General features: G+C 25.2%; 2 long non-coding RNA genes across 3 annotated transcripts in view; one reads left to right on the plus strand and one right to left on the minus strand.

Moving 5' to 3' along the window:
- The window catches only part of LOC136969998 (uncharacterized), a 104430-nt gene that overhangs the window by 64477 nt on the left and 26162 nt on the right, over positions 1-13791 (minus strand). The gene's annotated exons all lie outside the window — the stretch shown is intronic.
- LOC136970016 (uncharacterized) lies at positions 5482-13778 on the plus strand. The gene is made up of 3 exons (XR_010879927.1): positions 5482-5608; positions 7139-8291; positions 13382-13778. It is a non-coding gene; the product is annotated as an uncharacterized lncRNA (long non-coding RNA).

Genomic DNA, 13791 nt, shown 5'->3' on the forward strand with positions numbered 1-13791 from the left:
ACAAATAGTATATTAAATAAAATTTTATTGTACTTTTTTAAATTTTTACACGTTTTATCCAAGACATTGTACAATTTTATAGATTTAATCTTAATGTTATTTACTTTTATTAATTTTTTTTATATTTTTATTTTCGATTATTTTTCTTTTTACCATTAAATACAATATTTAAAGATGTATTTATTAATTACATACTTTATATTAATATAGCTTCTTATAGCTAATAACTTATTATTTTGCATATATTATTGATAAATAGTATATTTTATAAGCAAAATTTATTAAAATTTATATATTCACTATTTCTATTATTTTTTGACAAATTTTTCATGAGTTGTTACCTTATTAGTATAAAATTATAAAAATATTTATTTGATTTACGTAAAAATATAAATAATTTCAAAAATGAAAATATAATTTTTATGACTGGAAACATTTTGGTAAATTTATATACTTAAACACACTATAATTTTGAAATTTCTATACAGTTTTTGAACTATAGAATTAAAATATATGTAAGTGGATCCGAAATTCTCAGTAAAAAGAAATAATAAAATGTTTTTAAATAAATTTAAAAGAAAAATTTTATTTATTTAAATTTTAAAATGTTATATAATTAAGTATTTGATTTACATTGAAGTTTTTTAAAATTGATTTATTATTCTCATTATTTTTTCTTCTGTTTTGATCTCGCGTCATTTCCTTGTATGAAATTCATTTATGAATTATAAAAAAATTATTTCACAGATATAAAGTTAAAATGTATTTTTCTGTAATATTTAATTCTTAATTTAAAAAATCTAAACTATTGCTTAGTATTGACGTCATTGAAGTTCTTTAAGCAATACACCATGAACTTTGTTTGACTATAATTTTGTCTTTATTATGATAGCTGTTCTAATTTTTTATACTATTAAATTAATTTTAAAGTTTATAATAACTATGAAATTTTAGTTTTTATATCAGGTAATTGAAGTTTAACCTATAAACATTTTACAATCGTTGTGAAATGTTTTGTTATATCTTAACAAAAACAGAAAGGTGAAACGTTCTAAACACGCATTCTGATAAAAATCTAAGTTTTATATAAATTAAAAAGAATTATTTAGATTTATAGATATAAATTTCATCATACATATGTAGACATAGACTATGATACACAATATGAAATTATTACATAAAAAAAGTATAGTACATTGCTTACGATTTGCTAAGAAGAAACAAAAGAACAGATGGCTTAAGAAATTTTGCCAAGTTTATAGATTTAGGCTATATAAAATTAAAAATATTTTAAATAATATATATTTATAGTGTTTTATTGTTTTCTAAAATCAAATCAATAAAATATTAATAACGCATTTAGAAATCTTGTTACAAAATTGCATTTTACTTCACATTTAAGATATGAAATTTCATTAGAAAAAAAATATATATTTTAAATGTTTTCATAATAATAAAATATTTAATTTCTTTACGAATTGTTGTAAATAGTAAAATGACAATTTTATGGTAAATTAGTTAACAATAATAAGCAACGTAAAATTTATCATCATTAAAACACGTCTAAGTCTATTTTTATAATTTAGTAGATATTATTCTTTATGAGTAATACTTCAATAGTAAAACTTTACTTATAGCTATCTATTATAATTAAGTTAGGCTACTTGTTAATTAAAAGTTTAAATTAATTATTCTCATTGTATACTTACGGATTAAAAGGGATAATAGCAATTAAAAATTTTACATTTTTGTCATTAGAAAGAAATAAAACAGAACATTTTCCACAAATAATCTTATTGATCTTGCATAAGTTATTCTAAACAGATGATCGATTAGTCAGGGAATTTGGATAATTGACTTTCTTCGCAATAAGCCTTACGGTGCTGCAATAAATAACTCTCCTACCATAATAGGTAATTAATCAAACGTGGGAAATGCATTTGGCTTGAAAGTACGCTTATATTTTACACTTGAAAACATTAAATGGTCCATTGCTTGGATAAAAAAAAAATGAATTTGCGAAGAAATGTTTTCTTATGTATGTTAGAAGAGATAAAGAAAACGGAGATTTACCTTAATAGCAGAAATTATAAATAGGATTGTATTTCGCTTGATTTTATTTCCCATCAAAATGAACGCATAGTATGTAGAACATATGATTCATTACTGTAGAAAATGTTCGTCAGACCAAACATTTTAAGTAGATTTTTTGATAAATGAATTAAATATAACATCGAAATGACTTATTAAATCATTCTGTAAATGAAAATATTTTCTTTAAAATGCGTTAATTGTATTATGACCCCCCCTTTTTAACTGTAAATATTGTGTTATTACAATAATTTATTTTGTTTTAGTAAACGAGTTGGTTGATAAACAAATTTATGCTTTCTTAGGATAATTGTTTTCAATTATCTTGCAACCTATTCTATTTTTGAGATAAATCTTCCCTATTATTCCATTTGTATAAAGCATTATTTTCATCTAAAAGAAATCTTAAAGTTAAAATCGAAAATTATTTCAACCATTCTGCTGTACAGTACATCTTTAGAATTTCTTCAAATTCATTGACCTTCTTTTTCTTTTCCAAACTAAATGAGGTTACGACCCGCTGATTAGAAACGTTATTTATAGATTTTTCGAAAGGATCTTTGTTGGATGGATATAATTCATACTTAATAAATAGCTTTAGAGATGAGATACATTGACTTAAATGGAATTTTTTTGATAATAATATTTCATGATTAAAAAATTTTTGTAGTTAATATAATATTGAATATTTATTAATAAATATAGAAAAAATAAAAATAAATTGATACAGTAATTTTCTATTCAATATTTTTGCTCTACAGTATGATTTAAACAAATATAAGTAATTTTTTTTATTCTATTTATATACTTTTTGTATTGTGTTAAGAGTTTATTTTAGTGTTAAAATCAACTGTAAAAATAGTAGGAAGAATAATCTGATATATTACTTCTGTCGATTTAACCGTTTTTGGAAAAACTTAAGAGGATTAGCACAATTTAATTCTCTATAAATCAAAACAATTTCACTCTTTTAAGAAATTGTTATAACCCAAAAATATCAAATGGGATATCTCATGTTAAATGCATGAGATCTCAAGAGTGAACTACATATCTATGCAAGTGAAGCGCACATTTAAGATGTAAAAAGATTGTGTAACAATTCTATTTTATATTATTAAATGATTTTAAACACCATATTAGGTACAGTACCTATTTATATTTAAAAATTCTCGGTTATTGGTTTCACGTGATGAGTCGTTCCAGTCAATAATTTTTCTTTCTTTAAAAAAGTAAAAATAAAAGTAGAGCACTAACTTATTTCGGCATCTTTCTGGACTATTTAGATACGCATTCAAGTATTAAAGGTATTTTTGTCAAATTTCTTGTACTATTACAGACTTTAAATTTATATTCAAATGTTGTAACCTACGACACGAATTAAATTTCACTTATGTTATCTGTATAACATATCAATGTTTATGTATAATAAATATGGTATTATTTTTACAAATAAAATATTATTTAACTGATAGCTTTCATGATATAAATATACGTCTAATATTATCGTTTTTTAATTTTTGTATTTAAAGTTAGGTTTAATTAACAAGTTAATTTTTTCAACATTAAAACTTTTAATATAGTTTAAGGCTTCGAAATACAGAGAGACATTTTCTAGACAAGTTATTCTAATGATAAAAGCGTTACTGGGTTACATACTGTTCAAATATCACACTTCTCTTGGTAAAATGATGGGATATCATCATCTTGACAGACCATTTATACTTTGAAGACATGAAACCTTCAATGATGGCTTACTCGAAAATGATATTGTTTAGTAAACTAGTTTTCAAATAAAACCAATATTTTTGCTACATAAACTGTATAAAATGCTGTTAAAACTATTTGTATGATAATAAATCAGATATCCGATAATCTTAATTATTTATAATTAAAGTAAACAATAAAAATTTATTATTTTGTTAGAGAAAAATATAACAGAATAATATTAGAATTGCTTTTAGATTGAAATTATGAAGACGTTTAGAAAAAAAAAGCATAAGATGAAGTGTAGATAATTAAAATGGTTATCCATCAGTTGATCTTGTTTCGACCAATTACTATTCAATAAAATAAAATTACTTCTTTCTTTATTGATTAATTAATCGTACTTCCTTTCGAAATTTTTTTGTGTTTCGGTCTATAAATTTTTTGGATTCAATATTCAGGAAAATTAAAGAAACTTGAATAAAAGGTGACAAGACTTCAATGACAAAAACATCTGCAAGATAATCTATAGAGACGAACGATCGCAACCAAGTAACAATGACTATCTTTATCGATTAGCAGCAAGTGTATTAGAAAGACCACCTTGCATTATAATGGATATGAATGGAAAAAACTTTGGCAGACTTTTTTTTTGTCAAGAATAATAGCTTAAAACTTGTTTCTCTGCAAAGTCTAGTCTAACTCATGTAGAACTTCTTAAAAAAAAAAAAATTCTTCAAGCAATTAGATCAGAAATAATTTGTTGCAATAAACAATTTAATAACCTTGAAATATGTAGGCCTATTACCAAAATTTTCAACGAAATATTTTGATTATAATATTAAGTTACTTGTATTATTTATCAAAGTAATTAATAAAATTCTTAGTTTAATCACTTTTATACAATGTCATAATTAGTCAGATATCTACGACTAAAGTATAGTATTTTGAAGGCAATTTGTTAGAAGAAAAGGAGATAAAGTTAAGTTTACGATGCGTTTAGAACATCTGTTTAACTTTCTTTAAAGAGGAAAGGCGTTTTATATAATTTGCCACCACATTGTACCAAAGAGATTTACGTTCATAGCGCGCTTCTGTTCAGTTACGCATAAAATCACCACCAGATGGCAAAAGGTCGCGGAGGAAGATGCTACATTTTTTTTCCACATTTACCAAATTATTTATTTATATAAATCATAGTAGTTAGAAGAAATGATTTCATTAAATATTAATTGTATAAAAGATAAGAAAAAGTTTTATAATTTTTTAATATTATCTTTAACTTCGTTTCGTATAAAAATAAAGATGAGTTTTCTTTTCTAGAATATATTTACACGAAATTTAGTTAATTTATTGTTCGAAATATTCATTTTAGCCTTTATAACATAGAAATCTAGGATGAGTAGAAGAATTTAGAAACGGGAAGACTAATTTGATATAATTAAGTCATTCAAATTAGTATATAGGCCTATTAGTACAGTACATGTTTTTGTTAATAAACCGCAATTACTTTGTTAATAGAACTATTTTATACTTTAAAAAAATCTTTAAAAACGCAAAAAAGTATTGTATGGTGAAAACTCTATTTAAACTCCATAAAGAACAGCGCAAAAAGAATTCAAAACGAAGAAAAAATGAATATTGTTTTGTATAGTTCTCATAAAGATTAGAGATAATTCTTTTGTTATTGTAAAAGGAAAGATTATATCAGTAAGGAAATATAGACTGACAGATTTACGAGTAAATGGGTATCGAATAAAGATAATAACCTTTACACAAGTTCAAGGAAGTGGAAAATTTTTTCCATCTTAAGGTAGGTTATAGTTGTTGATGCATACGTTGACGTTGACTTTGCTCTATTATATCTTATAATCAATTAAAAGGAAAAAGAACTACAGACTACTGTAGGCTTATAGGCTTAATAAACATAAATTAAAATAAGAAAAAAAAATTTTAAATCACTTCTTATCACTCATGTTAGCTTATTCACACGGTTTAAAAACTTTATTTATGAACACAATCAAAAATTTTAATAGTTAAATTATAACTTTAAAGATTATTTTTTAAAGTATTTAATACAGTCCATTAGATAACTTTTAATCGTTTTTTACAAAGTTATTTAAAGTACTCCTAATTAGCAAGCTTCATACGATTAGAATCTGTATTTTCTTATGCTCCGGTTCGGTACTGCATTCAAGTTAATAAGTATTATCTGATGTTTGTCAAATTAATATTTATTTATTTAGCTATTTGAAATTTTAAAATAGAAATCTGAATGAATTTTAAACATTAAATAAGTAGATAGATCAAAATATCTCAGCATATAAAAAATTCTAAAGATATTCAATGTAATGTACAGTACTGTACAGCACTGTAGTCTACAGTGCAGTACGTTGCAAGACCTGTTAGTAACATCAAAAGTAGGTCTACGGCATTTGATTACCTTTTAGTATACCTAATAGTATTTATAGTAGGTGTATCTTGACACAATTTCAATTTTTTTACAATAAAAATTGCTGATATATGTATACGAAACATTTCTACTTTAAACGGATAAAAATGACCTATTTAAATTTAAAAAATTTTTTTTTAAACTTAACATTAGGGCAAGATGGGTGAAAAATCCCATCAGGGCCTCCAAGTAATCATCTTTCTATTCGTCCCTGACCCCTGTCTACCCACGTCAAGGTGAAAGTTAAGTGTAGGCTTTGCGAGACACGGGAGGTTAGTGAATATAGAAACAATTCGTCATGTCTGAAAAATTGATGGTGTCGGCCTTATGGAGGCAATGAACCATTTCTACATATCGAGTAGACCTATAACTGACAACCGTTTCATGATATAGAATACTATAAAATGTTCATAAATGCAATATATAGTAAATATATAGAAAATACAATGTATAGTATATGTTTATATTCGACCTAAAAAAGATTATTCTATTGAAAATCTAATACATTTATTTAAAATGTATAGCTATCATAATTTATTTTGTATATTATGCAATTAAAAATAATATATTCCTATCTTAATAACTACATTCTAGGCTGAAATCTGTAAAAAAACCATCTTGGGTTATGTATTTTTCATAAATATAATTTTATAATAAGAACATTTTAAAAAGCAAATAAAATAATTCGTATGTTAATGTACTGTACTGTACGTTTTTTAAAATTAACAAAAGTTAATATAATTAAAAGTCGTTAATTGTTATACAAAATGAAACGAATAAATTTTAAAATATTTATTTCGAAATACATAAAGTTAAATTATAGCTTTGTTTTAGTATTTTTTCTTACAAAACAAAAACAAAAATGAAGTATTCTAATAAATATCTGATTAGTTTCAGTTGGTTTGTCGACAGCACGCAGTACATCTATAATAACCAATCAGGATCATTCAAAACATCATTAATGAAATGAAAGACTTCAATAAGAAAATGCATGCATTCCAATAATGATCTGAAGAACATTATTTCATTTTTATCTTCTTCATAAAAATTATAATGTGTACAGTACATCTGCCTCGCAGCAGAAGACTGTTGATCCTGATACGTAATTTCTTGTCATTTCGAATGTCGTGAGATTAGTTTCTGTTCTCTTCCTTTTTTTATCTGCTGCGATGTTATCAATCATAGTCATCACGAACTACTTATTTTCTCATTATAAGTCATAACCGGCTGCTATAAACCAAAAAGACGAATTCCTTAGAAACTATCTTGAAAAACGCATATTTGTGTTAGTGATTCAAACAAAGTTTTTCAAGTTTAAAACTATATATATATATATATATATATATATATAAAAGTTATGTTTATGTATGCAAATACATTATTCTTGATTAAATTATTTTAATTTCTTTTAATTATCGATAAACGAAATTAGAAAAGATAATTAATTTAAAAGGAATTTCTATTAGTTTCAAGTGGGGGCAGTTATTCTCGTGAGAAAAGAAGAGTGTTTGCTTTGTTTGACGAAATTGGTAATTAATGTGATTAGAAGATTGGTTTTAATTAGTCTTCTGGAGGCAAAAACAACAGATATCTAGATTTATGTATTCATTTACTCCAACGTGTCTGATTTAGGCTACGACTGTGACATGCACTAGCTTATATTGCTGCATTTCACATTAAGAGTTTCTGCAATCTTCAATTGCATTTAATTAAAGAGAAGACGAGATTCAGTCATCTGAGCATTATACTCCCTTGTTAATTACTAAAGATAGGCCATAAATTTCAAATAATTCACTTTGTTTAAAAAAGTATCAATGTTTTATGATTTACATTATGTAACAGTAACATCCGTATAGGAAAAATACTTTAATTATAGGAAAACCTAACTACGAATAGTAAAGTTGAGGATGTCAACTGTCAAAATGATATTTTGCACTCCTAACTTTCCCTCAAGACTAACTTATCCAATAAGGAAGAATGCTTACTAGAATACTACTTGTTCCCGATTGGCTAGATGATGAATGAAGATGATTGGTTGTCATAAGTATGTTATACATTATATTATATATAATATTTATTCATTTCAAAATATTTTATACAAAATGTTACTAAATATATCTTTCTTTAATAAGAAATTTAAATACATGTTTAAATACATGTTAACATTATTTAAATGTTTGTTAACGAATTTTTTTTAACGATCTAACTTATAACTTTATTATTATATATATTTTAAGAATATTATAAAATAATTTATGTAGAATACAATGTTAATAAATAAATGTAAGCTACTTTTCAAGTTACAGATCTTAATTGAAAGTGGTGTCCACAAAGATTCTTCATAAAAACGAATTTAGCAAGAAATAGAACTTTGCATATATTTATCATTAAAAAATAAACATATTTTCTTTCTCTTTCAATTAATATCAGATAGAAACACTAAACTAGATATTTTTCTCTTATCTTTTTGTAATTATAAAGTTTAATAATCAATATTGTTTGATTTATATTCATATATAAATCATATTAACATTAAAGTTCATCCAGTTCATCTCTTAAATTTCAAAATCGATAATTGCGCTAAACCATTTAAGATTTTCATTGATGTTTTCACATTTTTTTTTGCTTGCTAACTCCAATTTCGTTAATAGTTCCAACCGTGCACCCCAGTCGCACATTAAAAAATGCTTTTAAATATGTAGTCTCTGTCGGCTTTCTTTATGAACAGGGAGGGTCACAGTATCTGTTCTGGCTTCTTTTCCAGTCTATTCTTTGGTTTGTCCTTCGGGGCGCTCATCCAGCTGGAACCTCGCCGTGTGTCTCTTCTCAATTATCTGCGGGTGGGAAATGGGGAGAGTGTACTACCCTGCAGACTAGCTACGGAAGATTCCATTGGTCTAATTCAGGGAGAGGAGTCTTAAATGTTAATTTTTTTCCATTTCGAAATCATAACTGTCTTTTTACAGAAAATCAAATTGACTAATGTGTGATACAACAAGCTTGAAACGAAAATAAAAAACAATTAGAAAAGTTTTTAATGTTTATTATTATTTGACTTTTTTCAAAAAAATAAATAAAATAAAATAGAAATTATCGTCCTCTACTTTTGATCGTATACAAAACAGTATCAGATAGCTGGATAACTATTTTAACTTTCATTATTTTTCTTAAATTGCTTGGTATAGAATGTGTTCTATGATTTCAATTTTATTTTACTTGCATTTTAAATTAAAAATTGTTATTACATTAACAGTCTAACTTAGTTATTTGCTATCAAGAAGAAAGTTTAGTCACGTAAAAATTAAAGATATTATAACAGTTAATAAATATTTAATATAAAAATGAAGCAATTCCAATATCGGAACAGAGACAGCTGCATACAAAGTTTTATTTTATTTTTAATTAGTTCATTAGAAATTTCTTGTTTACATAACAAATTTTATTTTCTATTTTCGGTTTTAATTCGACAAAGTTCTATTTTCCAGACCGAATGTTAATGTATTCTCTACGCAACTCAAGGAATGAATTAGAATCGGTGAAATGGAGAGAAGCACTATCGATTTTCATTCTGAAATGGCGTTATCCGGGAGTTCTAAACGACCAAAGTTTAATTACGTGTTAGGAAGAGTGCTCGTTTGAAATTCTCAAAGACGTAAATATTAGCTTCCGAGCGGACGTGGGATGCTGATTGCACTGAATAGATTTCTTTCGTTCTATAGCAGCCGTTCGTCACAATTTAGGATGACTTTTTGAGTTTAATAAGATTTATATGATCAGCATATTTAATAAAAAAACATCAACTGAATTATTTTCCCTTCTATAACAAATACATAATGATTTACAGCCCCCGTTTTTTCTTTTAATGTCCGTCTCATTTATGTCAACCAAGCAAACTGTTGTCATGTAACTTTTTTAATTAATGATTTTTTTTCACTTTTCATAAATGAATGTTCGAGCTTATGAATCAAACTTTATATTCTTTTTATTATGATTTTTTCCAAATATTAATTAAGAAAAGATAAAAGAATAATTTTTTTTAACTTAGCTGAAACTTAATTAAAATGAAGAACACAACCCAATTTAAATTTTAAACTTTTCCATAATATATATATATATATGTATACATGGATATTATAATTACTGAAAATTTGTCATTTAGTAATTAGTTGAGACAACTGCCAGTTGGTACAGATATGTCTAACAACAGGATGAAACAATATTAATGGAAGAGGAAGTGATGCATGATTCTTTAATCCTATAATTTAAAATTTATTTTAAGGATGTAATCTATGAATTATTGTGTTTTTAATGATTTATCATTATCTATTGTATTGCGTAATTCATCTATGATGAACATACAATACAATAGATAGAAAAGTGATCAAATATTTTCGTAATTGAGTCTAATATATTTTATTTCACATTATCTTCATTTAAACATAGCATAGAATTTTGAATATTTTCCAAACCGAATTTCTCTTTAAGTCTTTCCAACTCTTAATCTAGAATTTGAGCTTTAGAAACGTTTAAAAGTGAAATAATTAAAGTTGAAGGGCTGTACATTGTCTATATTCAATAGGACATGAAGAGCATTTAATAATAATTCTATCTAGTTTAAAATATTATTTAATATTTTAAAATGTTCTATTCAAAATTATAGATATATGTTATGAATTTATTGATAAACATGCTTGAAATTTTAGTTAAAATTAATAAAAATGATTATCTGTTGAAATATACTGATATGCAGTTTTGTACTTTGAACATTTGAAAGCAATAAGCTAATAGAAATTAATAGATATTAGTTATATAATGACGTTGTAAAGAATTCTAATTATAAAGAAAGCTTTAATATTGTATGGTTGATCACGATAATGAACTTTGCATAAGAACGTATAGCAATGAAACAAAAGTCATTATTACATTGCAAAGGTGTCAACAGAATAAGGGACCGATCAGAGATTCTCTTTCGCTCTCTACTCCGGGGCTAGTTACCCAGGAGGGCGGGCTTAATCTTCTCTATCTCCATTATTCTCACTCCTCCCTAACCCCGGCCTCATATCTCAAGCTAGAGATTGGCGCATGTTTCATTCACCACTTTCTACGCACGTGTGCCTTCTATCGCCTTTACTCTTACATGAATACTCTTGTAGAAGAAAAAACAGAGACACAAGAGAAATTTGATTCGTTTGCATCATACCACTGACTGGAGGGCACTATTAGTCAATGTCAAATTCCGCTTTTCCAGGCGTTGCTTGCAATAAATAATTCAGAGAGAAGAGCTAGTTTCTTTCTTTTTCTTATATAGGCTACGCTCGCTGTATGAAGTTAAAAGTAATAAAAAAAAGAAAAATTAATTTATTATATGAAGACAGATCCTTTCATAACATAGTATCTCGATGGTCACAAAGATTTTGCCGCTCCAGTTCTACATACAGAATATAAGGCTACATACAACTAATACACGTATGCAGTTTGAAAGAGAATGGCTTGTCTAGATGACACTACGAAAGCTATTGTGGTTGCAAAATGATTGATTCGCAACTCATGTAACAAACTGCTCTTTTCCATTAAGGTTGCCGACTAAAGGTTCCGGAGAAAAAAGTTGTCTCGATTCATATTTGTCTCAATGTATTTTTTTTTTTCCTTTTTTTTGTTTTTCATGTTTCGATGATCGATAGAAACCACTATAGGTCTTTCCATTTGTAAAAATGGATGAGACATTCATTTTTCTTTCATTTTAAACAAGCAATTTATTTCATATAAAAAAAATTAACTTAGTATCAATTAAAATAATTCTAATTATAAACGTATCATAGAATCAGTTCACATAACTAAAACTCCCATATTATTTTTTCCAGTTTTATCACTTTTAATAATAAATTCTGATATGAAAATATATAAATAGTTATATAAAGAGTAAACTGAATGATTTATGAAAAATATTACAGTTGAATATATATTTAATTTAAATACATATTCAATAACGGTTAAACCATATACTAAAACTCGGTATAAGCGACTAAATTAGCTAGTAAACTATAATTGAAATATATTTATTTTTTATGCAATAAGTCAATAACTCCAATTCTATTAACTTAGAAAGTTTTTATAACTGATTATCATTCAATTTTGTAAATAAAAATAAAACATTTATAGTTTAAATCTAGCCAATTTGCACTGATTAATATAACACATTATACAAAATACTTTTAGATTAATTTAAGGTATCTTAAAGTGACAATTTAAATTCATAACTGGTCATTTAAAATTTAAAAATATTTTGAGAAAAACAGTTGCAAGTAATAAATTTAAAGCGAAAAATATTATTTATATTTTAAATTTTTATTTAATTACACGTCAAAAATAATAGCAGTCTTAAATAAGAAACTGTATGTAAACTATTAATCTTTTTAAATTATGTGAATTTTCATAATATTTTACATTAAAAAATCACTTTAAAGAAGAAATTTCGTAAACAAATAGGTCTAATGATTGATTTGCATTTTAAATTTAAAATTTTTATTAAAATATGATTGAATGGAGGCTGTACGGAAAAGTAAAATTATCTTATATATAAGAGATTTTAATAAAATAACGTAGTTTTTATTTATATCAACAAGTACTGTACTGTACAATACAGTACATTAAAAATAATAGCGCAATTTTGCTCTTTAATATTTCTTTTATAGTTCTACATTTATTTATAATTGATATTCATTTAATTTATAGTTATTTAACTGATAAACCTGTCTAATTATCCATTTTATTACAGTGAAGCGCAATTTATATTTAACATTTATTACGAATATTTAATATAGGCCCTATATATATTTTTTGTAATAGGCATAATAGACCAAAACTTAAAGCTTTTTAATAGTTCTTAACTTAAACTTTATAATTAACATTATAATTTTTATTATTACTTAAATTTATTAACAATTTTAAAATATAATTTAATAAATATTCTACTTAAATTATTAAAACTTTAACAGTGTTGATTAAATTTTAAGTTTTAAAGTAGTTACATATTTTATGAAAGAGAATTTTCTAAATAAGACTAATCAATTGAAACTAAGTATTAGTTTGCTAAAATTAATTATGAATCAGAGAATTGTTTGTTTATTTATTTAGTTTCTTTGGAGAATTACATTCATCCACACCAAATGATTGGATTAGAGAGCAATGAGATGCTTGTAAATCAAGTCGGCTTCTGGTAAATGGAAATCTCAAAAGGAAAACAAACTTGGGAAAAGGATGAAGAAATAGAGAAGGAACGAAAGTTTCGTTCAATACTGCGGCAAATGGTGGGCCAATGGCAGATCTTCTATCGATCAACTTCAGGTTAAAAGAAGAGGTCGACGACCCTCTTCTTTCTATGAGATTTCCAAGTTTTTATCTTTTCTTAACGAAACCCTTCAAATTTAATGATGAAACATAAAGAAAGTTCATTAAAAATTTAAGATTAAGTAGGCCTATAACTATTGATCAATAATAAGTTATTTAGTTCTGTACTTTGCAAACTTAATAAAAAAAAACGCACA

Source organism: Centruroides vittatus, unplaced genomic scaffold (assembly GCF_030686945.1).
Source record: "Centruroides vittatus isolate TY-2023 unplaced genomic scaffold, ASM3068694v2 contig_1863, whole genome shotgun sequence".
NCBI classification, from domain to species: Eukaryota; Metazoa; Arthropoda; class Arachnida; order Scorpiones; family Buthidae; genus Centruroides; species Centruroides vittatus.